The 15,635-nt window shown below is 37.8% G+C and overlaps 1 long non-coding RNA gene across 1 annotated transcript in view; it reads left to right on the top strand.

The window, feature by feature from the left end:
* LOC146432729 (uncharacterized) overlaps positions 1-15,635 on the top strand; it is a 250,688-nt gene that overhangs the window by 89,456 nt on the left and 145,597 nt on the right. The window lies entirely within an intron of this gene.

The following is a 15,635-nucleotide window of genomic DNA, read 5'->3' as shown; positions in this document are numbered from 1 at the left end:
TCTGTGTTTTTCTCATCGAGCAGTCTGGTTGGCTAATGGACGATGTCTATTTGCAGTTAAAGCTATTGCAATGGTGACAATTAAGCATATACGTGGAACAGGGTAATCAGTAGAATGCAGTTTTATCACCAGTGTTAATTATCTAATATTTTACAGCTTACAATTATGTGAAAATTCCTTAGGCATAAATGAAAATGAACCCATCAGTTACAATTTTTCTCAATATAATGGCTGATGGAACATTTGTTGCCCCACAAGAAATAGAAGCAAAAGCAAAATTAAGAAGTCAGTTGTTCAGGCTCTATAATATATAAATGTAGTCATATGTTACATCATGTGCATTCTTATCCTCATGGGGGGAAATTTCCAAGTTGGTGACTGGAATTACTCAAGGAAATTTTTCTTTTCAAGAGGTCTCTTTGTGCAGCTATTTCTAAATTTCTAAAGAAAATGCTTTTAAAAGGAGCAGAACAAACCCTGATCTTGAATACAGATTATGAATGAGAACAGAATTGATCTAAAAGCTATTGTTTACTATAATAATTATCAGAGATTCACTACACCAGTGCCTAGGAGAGTATGTGCTGCTTTATGCAGAAACAAGGCAACTCCTCTCTGGCTTGTCTCCTTTATATTCCTGAGCAACTTAACCTTTTCATTTTATTTCTTATCAGCTGAAGACTAATCTCAGTTACAATCATTCCAATCAGACACTCTCAAATGCCCTTTAAATGCTTAGAAGAGCCATTGAAGATTATTTGTTAACCTTCATCCTCCAAACTTGAATAGGCATACTAAGTTAACAGGGAGTGAGAGAAACCATGAATAAGCAACATTTTTCAGGAAAATGTATCTTGGCAGTTTTACAAGCCCTGCTATCAATTTTTGTTTGGAAGTTTATCTTCAAATGAAAACTGGAAGAAACTAAATTACTCTCTTAAAAAAAAAAAAAAAGAAAAGCTGGGATTATCAATGACTTTTTAAAAGCATTTGAGAAACTGAGGCACAAAAAGCTGAGCTCGAAAGGGAGGTGTAGGACTATATACACTATATTGCATTATATAAATGTTTGGATTTTAATTTATCCCTGCGTACTCTCACCAAACGTCCCAGGCAGTGAGCTCTTTCTGCTCCTGAAACTGGTTTTAGGTACTACAGGTATAGGTCTTGCCTTCACTGTGTGATGATGCAAGTTGAAATATAAATGTCTGAAATACGTTCCTTCAGTTTCAGATGAGGGGGTTAAGATTACACAAGGGTTGTGGCAGAAGGAATGTAGGAATGCTTTCTCTGTCCTGTCTGATAATCCACAGGTCAGGCTTAGCTCCATTTGTGACTGACGTAGAAATTCCACGACTTTTCTGTGTATGGAACAGAGGGATAGTTATTACATCTAATACCAGTAACAAAGCAGGTTAAAGCTACTACCAGCTAGTAACTGGTAATGCCAACTGTTGATGTAGGTCATTATGACACTCTGACTGGGATCAAAGCAAGAAATTATATTTACTCTGTTCACTATGAGGCATTTAATGATTCTGAACGATCTTAGCTGACAGAGCAGGCTGAACAGACAGTGATTCTCCAGTAGGTACAATATATTGTTTTCTTTTGCTGGCAAGCATGCAAATATGGTTTTTGCAAGTAAACTCTGAACAAGAGTGGTACAGAAGCAACATACCCGATCAGAGATGGTTTGGTTTCACCCTCTGCATTCTCCCAGAAAGCACATTAGCAATCATGGTCTCTGGAAGATAATGTTTTATCTTCACTAGAGGAATAGCAGCACATACTAAAGCTTGCCAAAAAAGTCTCATGGCCTTAACGTGGAAGTGAAGCTGGTTCTTAATAGAGTTTGAAGATCCTAGTTTTGATGGAGATGCTGTCAGTGTGCTACAGAGCAGCATGGCCTTGGCAGAGCTCTGGTGCTAACTAAGGTTGCTGACACATGAAATGGAGATTTGATGAAGGCATTCCTTGCAGTTTCTCAGCGTAAAACTTGATTGTCTTAATTCCTTTAATCAAATTTTAATCAAGTTATCATGTGTCAGCACTGTGGCTGTAATTGCATATATGGATTTATATGCAACACATTAAAAGCCCTGCAACAAAACCAACAATTTAAAATCTTTCTTTTCATATAGGAGTAGTCTTCCAGCTCTTTGCTATTACACAATTGGATGTAATTGCTTGTCAGTAGGTGACTGCTTAGGAGATGTTTTGCCCTGATTCCAAGAAAAGAAAAAGGAAAAAATTACGACTTGCATTGAGCATAGAAAATGAGCAAGCCAGGCAGAACTCTGACTTAAAAATGTTGCCAGCTTCCAAGTAAGTATGCTGATGACTACATGGGGCATGTCAAAGATTTAATTACATTGTGTGATAAAATAAAAATATATTGTGTTTATATTTTGTTTATCCTCACTGCAAACAGGAATTCTTTCACATAAGTTCTAGATCTTAATAGGCAGGTGTTTCTGTAATGTATCATCATTATGCCTGTGTGTTTCACAAGACTGTGTTCCATTTTCTGTCCTGTTGAATGAAGTTGTACTTTTATATAAAAATAAATAGATAAAATAGATAAATAGAATTGTTAGATACTTTTCAGTGTCTGCCAAAACTAAATAATTGCCTTCCAAGAAGGGGATCTTTTGGCCTTTCCCTTATCACATTCCGCATCATATAAAAGAAATTTGGTGTTATCTTTCTAAAGTTTTTTTCCCATTTTTTGTATTTAAAAACCAAAACCACTCCCAATCTTATTTCTGTTGTAAAGAAGTATTAACAGTTCAGCAGAATCAGAAAATACTTTGTGTAACTTCTCATTTTCAAATTTCATGTAATTTGACTCATCTTCTGGACATGAAACAGCCTTAAGAGATAATGTAGTTGATGTTCCTGTAAGCATAGGCTTATCCCCATGGAATATTTTCTTAAGTTTTATGCATCCTACCTTTAAATATCTCAAGCAGTAGATACATTTCCCTTGGAGACCAATTTACAGGCAGAAATATTTAGTAAACAAGTCAGTTGTGTCTTATTAACTATTCCGAGTATGATTTGCACTATGCTAGTTAATAAGGCTTGTTGTGCTAGTCAATGTACAGAAATTGAATAGAGCTGGTCCATGGTTTCCCTGAGCCAAGTGGCCCCTAAAGCATCAGCTTTTCTGGGTGGTGTGAGTGCTGCTCAGCCTCCCCGTGCTGTGCTGGGGGGACAAGGCTGACAGCCACAGCTCTGCCCTGCCCTGCTGCAGGGGGAGCTCTGCCTCTGCAGCATCAGGTGCCTTCTGCAGCCACCGCTCTGCTTGCCACACCATCTTTGCACACAGTAAAATCATGCTTGCGTAGCTCTGGGCAATGCTGTGCAGCCTTTTGGGTTTCCACTGCTCTTTTGGGTTGATTTCCCTCCAGTATATTGAATTATCTTTTTGAAGTCTCTCTCGTTTTTTTCCTGAAATATTGGCAGGTAACATGCCCATGACTATTAAATAAAAAGTCTGCAAACTTTTCAATAATTCAAAGATACTTTTCCAGCTAATTTATTGCTTCTTTTGCTTTGGAACCTACTTGGCTAATAGCACAGATAGTAGCAATCAAAAAGATTCAAGGAATCTTTTAAAAACAAAAATAAAAAGAGCCATAAATGCATCTACAATTGAGCAGGGCCAGGGATGTTATAGCACCATTTATATAATATGGCACCATTTTGCCCTATTATATAAATTTACTTATATTAACACTGAAAAAGACCTATTAAACTTGGCAAGGCTCTGATTTTCATCAGTGTCAATTATAGGACATGATAGTCAAATGAAGGTAAATAAATATGATTTTTATTAATAGGTTAGTATGATTTTATGAAGAAAAATAATAAACCTGTAGTGTTTTAAAATAAGACACAGTTTTCAGCAGAAATATCAAAGTTCAAAGGAATTTAATACACGTTGATTTGTTTGGAGACAGGTTGATGTTTCTTCTACACAGAGATCTGTCCCTTGAAGTGCAAAATTTTTCAATACATCAGAATAAAAAGGCACTGAACAAAAGTAGTTTGGGCTGTCTTCTTTGAAAAACAGTTCCTTAATCCCTTTTTGAGTTTTCAGCTCATGTTTTAGTCAGCAAAACAAACACACCGCTCAACGTTGTAGGCAATGATAACACCAGGGTAAACACAGGAAATGCTTTTATTAATGTGATCTAAGCATTTAATTGCCTTCCTTGTAGTTTAATCTTATCTTTACACATTGAAGCAGTGTATATTGTACATTTCTGATCCTCAAAGGACAGCTATTCATATGACATTGTAGAATAAGACATTATCACCAAAAACCTGACAGGCCTGTAATGTTGCATGTCAGCTGAGGGGCTAGGAAGTTTGTTATAATTATGAAGGAGATGTACAAAAGATCATGGTTTGCAAAATGCAATGCTGAATACCATGTTATAATTAAAGAGAAGGGGTAAAGTCAAGATGTGCCAGGAGTGCAGGGTTCTGGAGAGAAATGAAGTGTCAGAATTCAGTAAGCCCCAAAGCAAAGTTCAGTTTCCAAATGATGCATTTACAATTAGGTTAAAATGAAAGAAAAAAGGCTTTAAATTATGAGTGATCAAGGGACTATAAAATAATACCACAATTTAGGAGCCATGTTTATGATAAGCCAATTATCAAAAGCTATGGTTCTCATGTTCAATTTAAAACTTTTCAGATTATAGCCACGTCTCTGTACTTGCATAGGTAAAAGAACATACCTCAAACTAAGAAGAGAAGCTTGTTTGATTTTTTAACCAGTTATTTTAGTTTCCTCTCTTAAGGCAAGCAATATAACACCAGGATCCCCTTCTCTCTTCCAGACCTAGATTATGTTTTTCTTGCTTAAGTGTGTGTAGGTAGAATTGCAGATAGGCTGGATTTCAGATCTGGTTTTACCCATGTTTAATATGTTAATTTTTTTTTCTCTATAGAGTGACTATATCTCCTAACATACTTTAGAACGATGCTAACATTTTTTTTTTTTATGGTATCACCATACTAGTGCCTGAATTTCAAATGTCTCACTGCCTGGAGCGAGGGTCTGCCATAATTACAGAATCTATTCCCTTAACACAGAATCTGTTAGGACTTCCTGTCACTCATATGGTCTATTTCCATAAATATGGCCAGCATTTTATCCCATTTTTCCTTTATTTATTTTTACTACTCCCATTCCTTCTTTTAAAATGTGCTATAAAGCACTGGATGTTGTACAGAACTCAGAAAAAAAAAGGCACAGAAATGTGTAGGCTTATATTTTCACTCTGCCATTAGGCTGTACAGCTTCCCTTGGGATGTGCTGCAATTTCAGCTGCTAAATCCAAGGAGCCAAGGCTGCATTGCTGCACCCCTGTATAAACTCCCACAGAATGTTCTGTCTCAATATGCATTTCCTTGCTAATGTATTAGGAATCATGAATGCAGTTATATGTATGTGTCCTGAATTAGTATGCCAATATGCAGAAAAATAGTTAAATAACTAAATAAAATTTCTCTCTGCTCTCCAAACTTTGAAATAAAATAAAAGTATTCATTTTAAGTTTTGTGAGCATATTTGTTTCAAAACACAATGTCTTTGCCAATCCCCTAAGCACCATTTTCCAGTTTGTCATAGAAATACTGTTCTAGGCAGCTAAAAACTATCTAAGAGAATTTGAATTATGTATGTCTTGGCCTCTTCATCCATAATTTTCATGCAAAGGCAAAGCTGTATAGCACATTTGTTTCAACTTAAATCTGCTACAGGCCAATATCCTAAATTTAGACCACTGACAAAGTACGTTTTAACCATGTGTAATAATTCATTTGACGTAACCATAAACTTGTATTGTCTCAGAACAGGAGCATGTCAGAGAAATTTCTGCAAAGCTTCTGATGTGTGACACTAAAGTTCAGAGGGAATCTTGTTTTATCCTTTTACTATTTTTAACAAATAACTGAGAATTGGAATCTCCTTTTCCATCTTGAGTTTTCCAGGGTTTATTGTATTTGAAAGTATAATCCCTTGGATAGCCTTAAATGTTACTCTGTTTTCTTGTAGCTGTTGAAGCTGACCATCAGTTGGCTTGTGTAATTTGTAACACCAACCATTTATCATTTTATTTTGGACTTTTATGTATGCTGTGTTCTGCATGATTATTTTTTTCCAGCAGGTCTGCAGTTGGGCTCTCATTAACGTTTATAAAAGCAAATGATATAAAATAATATGACTTCAGAACCATATAGGCATGTTCCCCTTAAACTTTCCTCAAGGCCAGGAGCCTGCCATGCTTTTTTCTTTTTCAGATTTATGTGAGCATGGCACCTGTTGCTTTTAGTGGAATAACTGCTGATTTACAGTGGTTGAAATCAGGCTTAGGGTAGAATAATTGACTTGGTAACAATGTAAAACAATAAGCATCTGCTTGGATCCCTTCTGTGTAGATTTATATATGATAAGAGTGAGCACTTGGGAAAGGTGAAGACAGCATTAATATTATTGTGTGTGTTTTTCTGTATGCCTTCTGCTTGGTTTTTGAACTTGAGAGGTCTATTGGGAAATTTAAGAACTCTTATCATTTACTCTAATAATAAATTCGTCAAGACACAGCTCTTGTAATACTTCATTCATGGTTTTGATTCAATTATTTTGACATTACTGAAATGAACCTAGAAATGTCTCTCCGCTGGGGAATAGGAAGGCAAAAAGAACAACATAATAAAGAAGCCATGAGGGAAGCTGTGAGAAGAGGCAAGTGATGCAAGAAGCAGACAGGTAGAATGTTTCTCATTTCCTGCTGGCCCATCTCAATATACTTCAACAAGTGAACCGTGTTTTACCATCAACGTCTTTCATACAACTACAGCAGTTTTGCTCTGATCAGTGATCCTTTGCCTTTTACTGAGCTGAGAATAAAGGATTTTGAAAACTGGTTGGGGGAAAGGAAAGCTGTGAATTTCTTCAGGGAAAAATCACCTTAAAAACCTCTCTACCTTAGAGGATTACTGGAAAGGCCTGTCTGCTTTTACCTGCTTTTCATGCCATTCAGTGGAATGTAAAGAAATTATATTGGAATGAAATAGGGATGACAAAAAAGTTAAGGGGAGGTGAGGATGTTTGGTCACTTCTGATTGTGGGAGTGAAAAGCCTCATATAACCTTTCACATGATTAATAGAATTAAGTTGTATTACTGCTATTGTTAAGTATCAGTTTCTTGTAGTCTGTCTTCTATTTTACATCACAGCCTGAGTTGAAATCCTAAATACGTTAATTTAACAGACAGATGACAGCCAGGGGAATTCGTTTGCATAACAAAATAATTATCAGTACTTGTTCCATCTCAACAGAGAACTCTGAAGCTTTTGCTAATGATCTGAAAAACTGACTCCATATTTAGATATTTAGATTGTGTGCTAATTTTATTGTGCATGGTCCATTGCAACTTGGCTTCTTGGAGGAAGGAAAATCTGCTCTAGCTCATCTGCATTTCCTGTCTTTAGATTGTTGCATGATAATGAAATGCTGGTACTCAGTTATTATATGGTACTGTAATTGTGTCATGGGCTTTTCTTATGTTAGTGGCAGAATTTCTTGCAGCAGCTTTGGTTTGGATTATTTGTCCAATTTTTACAATTGTCTTATATTGACTTTTTTAGTTCTGACAACAGGCCTGAACTGCTTTGAGCAAGGCTATTGCACTGCCAGCTTTCCTGGGCGTGTTGTCTTTCTTGACAAGGAATTCTGCTGCCAAGGGATTTTCTGTTAGAAAATATTTGACCAGGATTTCTGAGAATCTTGGACCATGGTCCATTTCTCTGTGGCCATAGTTTAGGGAAAGTCTGGAAGTCTTGGAGTTGTGTGGTTTGTGCTCAAGTGCCTTCTGCTGTTGGTGGAGCAGAGCTGGGCTCCTCCGTGCAGCCCTGCAGAGCTGCTGCTGTGCTGGGGCTCTGCCAAGCCCAGACTCTCGCAGCCTTCACTGAAACATACCCAGAGTGCATGGCAATGAATTTCCCTAGGGCATTTGGAGTTATTTGATAAACAAGAATTTTAGGTTCTAATGTGTTTTGAAGTGCACATCTCACTTATTATAAAAGTTGGTGACTTCTTGGATCGTGTGAATTGTTAATGTGTATGGGAGAAAAGACAACTCTTCTCGGGTTTGCTGCTGTACTTCAGTCAGGGTATCTAATATGATTATTTTATGCCTGCAGATAAATGATTTAAAAAAAAAAAACAGCACGCTTTTAATTTTTCAAATTAATTAAGAACATATTGACAAAAACATTTCCTACTAGCTGGACTGTACTTCTACAGGTAAGTTGGTCAGTGAAAGGAATATGTTTAAAAAACAACTGTAACTGAAAAGACAGTATTGTCAGGAGTCTGTAGCATGGTGAAAATAATAAAATTAGGAAAAAATCTATGTCCATGGAGAAAAATGCTTCCAATCACAAACCTATTATGTATAACTCAGTATAGCTTGGCACTGCTGTAAAGCTGTTCTGTGGTGTTTTACTTGGTTGCCATTTTTTTTTTTTTAACAGTGTTCAAGCACTGAGCTCTCAAATATATAAAATTCTTTCTCTCTTCTCTTCATGTCATCCTTGTATCAGTTTAAGGTCACTTCAGAGACAGCCCCAGGGACCTTGCATTGTGCCTCTGTGCTCACAGAGCCGACCTATCGATAAACAGGGGAGTTTGGTGCTTAGATGGGCCAGTCAGTGGTTCTACAAATATTTACTCAGAAGTGAAAATCAAAACAATACATGAAAACTGAGCTTTCATTTCTTGTGTTATTTGCTTCTTGTCTTATTTTGGAAAACTCCATTAAAAGCTTTTGTTCCATGGGATATACTGATGATGCAGTGGATAAGTCAGATCTGAGTGTGCATCTAACAACTGGAAAAAATTATTCTGGCTGACAGCTGAGAATTGTAAGAGTGCTGGTGAGATATGGTTGGTGTCACAGCAAACCTTCAGAGCATCTGCAGCAAATGTAAATGAACACGTGGAGGGAGCTGCTGTTCCACCACGTGTCTGCTGTGAGAGGTGCCTGCCCTGTTCAGCACTGCGTGGGGCATGGAGACAGCAGAAATCACTGTCTGGGTAGCAGTGATCTGCTTTCAGATGGGACAAGACTTTTGCATTTCCAACTCAATAAAGGGTAGGACCCCATGGCCCTGCAGCTGGGACCCTGAACACTGCTGGGTGTTCTGTGGTACAGCATCAATCACTGAGTGAGAGCAGTTACATATTTTAGACTTGGCCAGTTTCTGGCAAAGCAGCTTAATTCCATATAACCTTCTATTTGTTGCTGTTACTAATTTAAAAATTGTTCTTCTTATTTTTCTAAATAAATACAAATAAGGATTTTTAACTTGTTGAAGCTGGTTTGTGTGACATCTATCAAGGTGGTTCTATCAAATCTGTATAATTTCATGGATAATGTCTGACCCAAAGATGTGCAAATATTGCAAAACTGGAGACTTTTTTTATATTCTTCTGATTTGCACTCTCAACCACCTTCTTCCTCCCTGTTATAATTGAAAAAATTAGGATGTATAGAATCAGAAAGATAAAGTATATTCTCTGACAGATGCACAAGTATTTTATGCAGGGTACTTGTGTGTGACTGAATGTGTGGTGTAACTTTTTTCTCACTGAAGTAATTGCAGACAACACTGAAGTCTATAAATTATTCCAAAGCCAAATCCTGTTGTAAACAAGCTCATAAGAAGTCAGGAGCTTCTTAGATTATTTCTGTCCTTAGATGTTTAGCATAATGACTCGTTTCCAATGAACCATTACTTGTGCCTCTGGAGTTCCCATAGAGGAAATTAAGCATTAAATTTTAAGTGCTATTTTTTTTATTTTCCACCTGCCATACTAATTCAAATTTTCAAAATTTGCTTCCAGTGACAATGGAAACATAGAATAAAATAGAAAAATAAATAAAACTAAGGGTCAAAACACTAAGCAGGAGACGTTAGAGCTGAAGCAGTTAGGTCTGAAGCCCAGTGCCTGTGGCAGGGCAGGGCTGGAGTTTGACTGAGCCTCTTGCTTGAATGTACATGATGCTTTACCTGGTATTTAAATTGATTGGGATTTGGTTTATTTTTCTCACTCAACTGGTTATTCTTGAGGTAATACAATTCTGTATGAATTATTTCATTTTTTCTTTGTTTCTCATAGCACTTTTGAGCCCTAACTGCTATATCAATGGATGTTTTACTCCTCAAGCCCTGTGTACTACTGCAGATCTATAATTGGTAATAGTTGAATTTGTCAGTTCTCTTCATCTGTTACAAAGAAAATCCCTTTGTTCCTTGAAATGAAGTATAAACTCGTTCTTGCCTCACTGTGGTGTTGTGGTGAAATTTTGTGCTGGATATTTTAAGCAAGACACAGATTTATTAGGGTACTTTGTTTGGCTTGGGTCTAGAGGATGGGCAAGATGAATCAGAGATGTGCAGTTCCAAGTTCTGCTGTCTGCTGTTGGGTTGTGTCCTGTAAGGATGTATTTTAAGGCACTCTCCTAATGGGTCATTCCTTATGCACCAGTTGCCAGCAGTTCTCCTGCTGATCTCACTTCACATTCAGAGGGGCCTTTGTAGATGATGGGTGACCCTCAAAACAGCTCTGTAAAACAGGAAACCACAGGTACCATTAGTCAAACGTCGAATGAAAAGGGGCCCTGGGGCACCTGGTGCTGCACCTGGGAGTTCCATTTAAAGCAGGTTGTGGTTGTAGAGTTTTGCTTTCTATGAAGTTAGCTGGGTTTTCACTTGGTCTCTTGAAATCTGGAGACATTAGAAGAAAGAAAAAACGGAAAAGCTCATTAAAATAAAGGGAAACAAACAATTCAAATTTTCTCCTGTAAATTCTGAGGATGAAATATATTTGAGGGAACTCTGGGGTGTAGAGAAAAAAAAAAAAGTCTTTTAAAATTCAATCTTAAAGTAATCATTTTTTTCCCCTTTCACTAAATCAGCATTATTCCAGCAATCTCTGTGCTTCCAGCAGTAGATGTAATCTGCCTTTCCAGGTACATCTCTCAGTTCCAATGCAAGCCTGCGCTGGCGGGTCTGAAGCCCAGGCAAGGAGCACTGTGGGAGCCTGGGCCATGTGGCTCACTGAATGGAGAGCTGCTCCAGGGAAAGGGACAGGGACTCACCCTGTTTGCCCAGGGCCCTGGGAGACCACTTGAGACACTTGGACACCTTAATACAGCCCAGGGCTCTCTGAGGCTTTCTTTGTTTCTTCCTGCATTAGGCACTGCAGAGCTAACTGAACAACAGTAAATTTGCCTGAATATGTTGTGGAATTAGTTGGCCTGTTTAGAAAATTATTTTGCCCATTCTCTGTCTTATTGTCCAAATTTCTGGGGGATTTGGCCAATCTGCAGTTCAAGTGAACTATGTTCACACTGTAGGTGTTAATTTTAATATGCATGTCATGTTTGAAAGTGTCAGCAGAAAAGACTGAATGATACTTGTTGCGTATAAATCTGAAGTACATAATTGCTCCAGCTGACATGTATGAATGCACTTTCATTATCGTGTCAAGAGGACACTTTGTGCTTGCAAATGAACAATGTTTGGGGTTGGCAATAAAACGGGAAGTACTTGCTTAAATAAAGTTTATTACAGCTTTTAAGAAAAATGTAATTATGAAGTGTTCATACTGAATTAGAAAACTGGTTTTGAAGTGTTAACCTTAATATGAAGTGGAGTTATGGTTTAAAGGGGAAGAGTGCATGGTGCTGAGGGTTTTGTAAGGCGAGCCCAATATAAATGTGAAATGCTGCTATTTGATTTGCATGGCCACACAATATTCAGTGGGTATGTGAGCTGGTTTCACAACATAATGAGTGGCTGACAACCCCTGGCACTTTCTTAAATCAGTTCACTTGATTTAGTGACCAAAGGTGAAAAATACAGTGTAAATGTAGAGATTCAATCTGAGAGTCCAAGGTTGCGTCTTGTGTTGGTTAAAACCAACCAGTAACCCTAACTTTATCTGCAGAAGAGATTCTCTGTTTAAAAACTGAAACCAACCCAACAACAAAGAGCCAACAAAACAATCAAAAAACCCCAAAAAACCAACCAAACGAAAAACCAAAACAAAGCAAAATAACCCAAAAACCCATACCACCAAAACCACATTTATTGAATAAGGATGAAAATCAGTAACATTAAAAGTTTCATTCAGTATCCAAACAGCACCTTATTCTACAGGGAAACTAAGCAGGTGTAGTAAGGCAAGGGCTGTTGTGTTGAGGTGCTCATTAGAAGTTGTTTGGAAACTTCTTATGTTCATTGGTACTGTTAGACCACTGGCCTGTTGTGGGTCTCTGTAGATGTGACACATTACAGAGAACTAAATATGGATTTCTATGTCTAGCATAATCCAAAAAAGAAAATTATTTGGGTTCTAAGCATAGCTTTTCAGCTTGGACAAGGAAAACTCAACCAAAACTGTTGTAAATCCCAAGGGATCAGAGGTGGTACTCAAATTTATGAGCTGCTGGCTACCAGCCATGTGCCTAGTGTGTTTATTATACAGAACACATGAGTTAGGTGTGATTCTGACCTGTGTGTTGCTCTGGGTTTAAATCAAGGACTGTTGAATTATGGGTTGTAATCTCTGGAGAAGCACTGGATAAATCTCTGTGCAATCTGAAATGTCACCCCTCTTGTAGAGTTAGGCAGTGCAGGGAAATGTGGGATATGCAGCAAGCAGGAGAAGTTCTGCAGGGTGTAGTCTCAGATGGTGGTGAACACAGCCAGCAGCAGCTGGCAGGAGCTGGAGATGCACCCATTGAGGGGCTGGAGGCAGAGTTTAGCCCGGGAAGATGGAAAATTTATTGACTCATCACCTCCACAAAACAATCTCTGCCAGCAAGGTTGTGTAGAAGCCTCTGTGATCCAATGAGAGCTGAAGCTCAGAGGGAGTGTGATGGCAGTGGTGATGTTCACTGTGCTAATTCCTCCTTGTATGTGCTTTGCACACCCCTGTGCTACAGGAGTGAATCTGACCCACCTGGCATTCAGGAGTTTGTAGGAACTTGTTAATGTCTTTTGTGATTATTCAGTATTTCTAGTGGTCTGAAAAGATAAGCTATTTCTCTTAAGAGAAGGTTTTCTGCAGAAGAGTTCCCCAATTCCATGCTTTCCTTTGCTCTTTAAGAAATTTTTCAGAAACTCCATCTGTGATGCTGTGTTTAAAAGTATAGTGATTTTCCCAGCAGTGAGGGAGATTTTGCAGAAAGGAGGTAATAATTGCAATCATATGAAAGCTTTGCTGTCCATCAACAGCGAGAGTCTAGATGTGTTTCCCTGTGTGACTTTAGTGTCTCCTACTTGCCTACAGAGGCATTTCTGCTGTTTATTTTCTCTCTCTCTTTCCCCCCACTTTAGGAAATAAAAATAAAATAAAACCACTTTAAAAGTCTTCCTTTTGGACAGGAACCTCTCAATGAAATCTTGTCTGCTCCCCAGCTTCCCTCTAATGTTCTTTCTCCAAAGGTTTTGATAACCTATTGTAGGGCTAGAGATGCTCATAGAAGTCTGTTCTGGCAATCCTCATGCCTGCAAAGTGGCACTTGTAGCATAAGTGCTGCCATTCAGTGAAGGTTCTCATAAGAGAAGATTACTTGTGATGTCCCTGCAACTGCATATCTTCCAATAGCTTCAAACCTGTAGGGCACTGAGGGGTTGTGGAAAGGTGAGACACTGCCTGTAGCTGTCTGAGATCATCCTCCAGTTTTCAAGCTGTTAAACTAACAGCGAAAAATTCTGATTCGTGTCTCTTTTTCTGCTGTTTATTTCCGGAATGCCTAAGCATCACTCTCTCTAGTGAGAGCTCATCAGGAAAAAATTGTTGAAAATGACTTAAAAATTATTATGGTTTTTTTTTTTTTTCTTTTGTACTCCATTACACGTGCAACTGGAGAGAGGCACTCCTCTTACACAGCTAATTTTATTTCCCTGGCTGAATCAAGCAATAGCTGCAGAGATGGACAATACAATAACCCCCTCAATGGAAGTTGCTGTCTATTGCAAAATGTAGTGTTTTCCAAGATTGTGTATTAGATATGTAACTTAAAGTGGTTGAAGCACAGTTATGTAGCACTGGAGCTCTCTGCCCATCCTTAACTTGCATGGTATATGTGCAGTACCTTGTCCCTGACATCCGAGATGCTATTTAGGCTCTGGGGTTTAAGCATAGTAATGAGAAACGAAGATAGAGCCCCACTCAGTTCTTTGTATTATTGGTATTATTAGATTAGCTAGCATTTCTGTAAACTGCTGGGGTTTGTGTGCACTGCCAACTATTCCATGTTAACTTAAATCAAAATAAGAGACAATAGAATGGGCCTCTATTGATGCAGCAATACCAGTGTGCTTTGTAAGACCAAGGAACTGGTGGAAAAAAAATCTATTGGCCTCCTAATGTTCCTACCGTCTGGAACAAAAGCTGTCCTCCCCCAAGATATTGCACTGCTGCTTACAGGAAAGATTTAAGACTGCTTGGAAATATAATAGTAATGGAGAAAGAATGGGTGCAACACTAGGTATTAGCCTAATGCTTGTTTGTGTGCTTCATTATTTCATTATTAGCCCCCACTGTGCACTTGGTCAAGTGAGAGGTTCATGGGTAGAAGCTTTCACTTCCCACTAATGAAGAAAGATTATTCATTCTCAGAAGTTAGTTTTCTGCACGGAAAATGAAGCTTCTCACATACAATTCTCCATTGGCAGAAAAGGGAGAGGGGAAATTAATATTTTGCTTTGGGACAGAAGAAACTGGAAGAACAAAATCTCTATAGATTTTGTGAATAATCTGTTTATTTCCATTGCAAGAACACAATAGCAAAGCCTGACTAAATTATAAGCATAACTAAATTACAGCTGGTAAAGGTATATGGATTTATTTACAAACTGATCAAGAGTTTGCAATTGATCCAGAGTAGCTCAATTATTTATACTTTAATTCCTTTTTTTAGCTTGTTTTAATAAGTTCTGCCCTGGCAAAAGCAGACGTGAAAACATCAGTCATAACTCAGCTTTTTGCAAAATCACATGTGTATTGATGTCTTTTAAAGGTGAATTAGCACATCCCTATAGTTAATCTCACTATTAGATACTATTTTATATAAACCTAAGGAAAAGACGATTAAAAAAGGTTAAAATTGAAGTGGAACAAGTAATATCCAAACAAGACTGTTTTAAGAAGGGAGCCAGGTAGTTGCTACAGCTTCTTTCAAATTCCAAAGAGAACGAGACCACTATGATTTCATAGCTGTAGTGTCAATCCTGGTCATTTTACCCTCAGTAGTTTGTGTCCAGTACTGATGCACAGTTTCTGCAAAAGGGGATATCTTGCTTTCTGAAATGGGCAGCAGGTGTGGAATAATTAATTTCCTTTGTATTTTATTGTTTGGAGGAGGGAAGTTCATTTGTTTGGTTTTTTTTTGTGGTTTTCTTATTTTAAGTTATTATTATTATTCAGGCATTTTGATTAGTTTTATTTGGCTGCAAATTGAAGAAATAAAACATGCCAGATTTCTATTCCATCAAGAATATAAAACCATGTAGTTATCAGTTTAGCTTTTCA

This window comes from Lichenostomus cassidix, chromosome 10, assembly GCF_008360975.1.
Source record: "Lichenostomus cassidix isolate B80296 chromosome 10, HeHo_3.0, whole genome shotgun sequence".
Classification (NCBI taxonomy): Eukaryota; Metazoa; Chordata; class Aves; order Passeriformes; family Meliphagidae; genus Lichenostomus; species Lichenostomus cassidix.
This window is presented reverse-complemented; position numbering and strand designations above follow the sequence as displayed.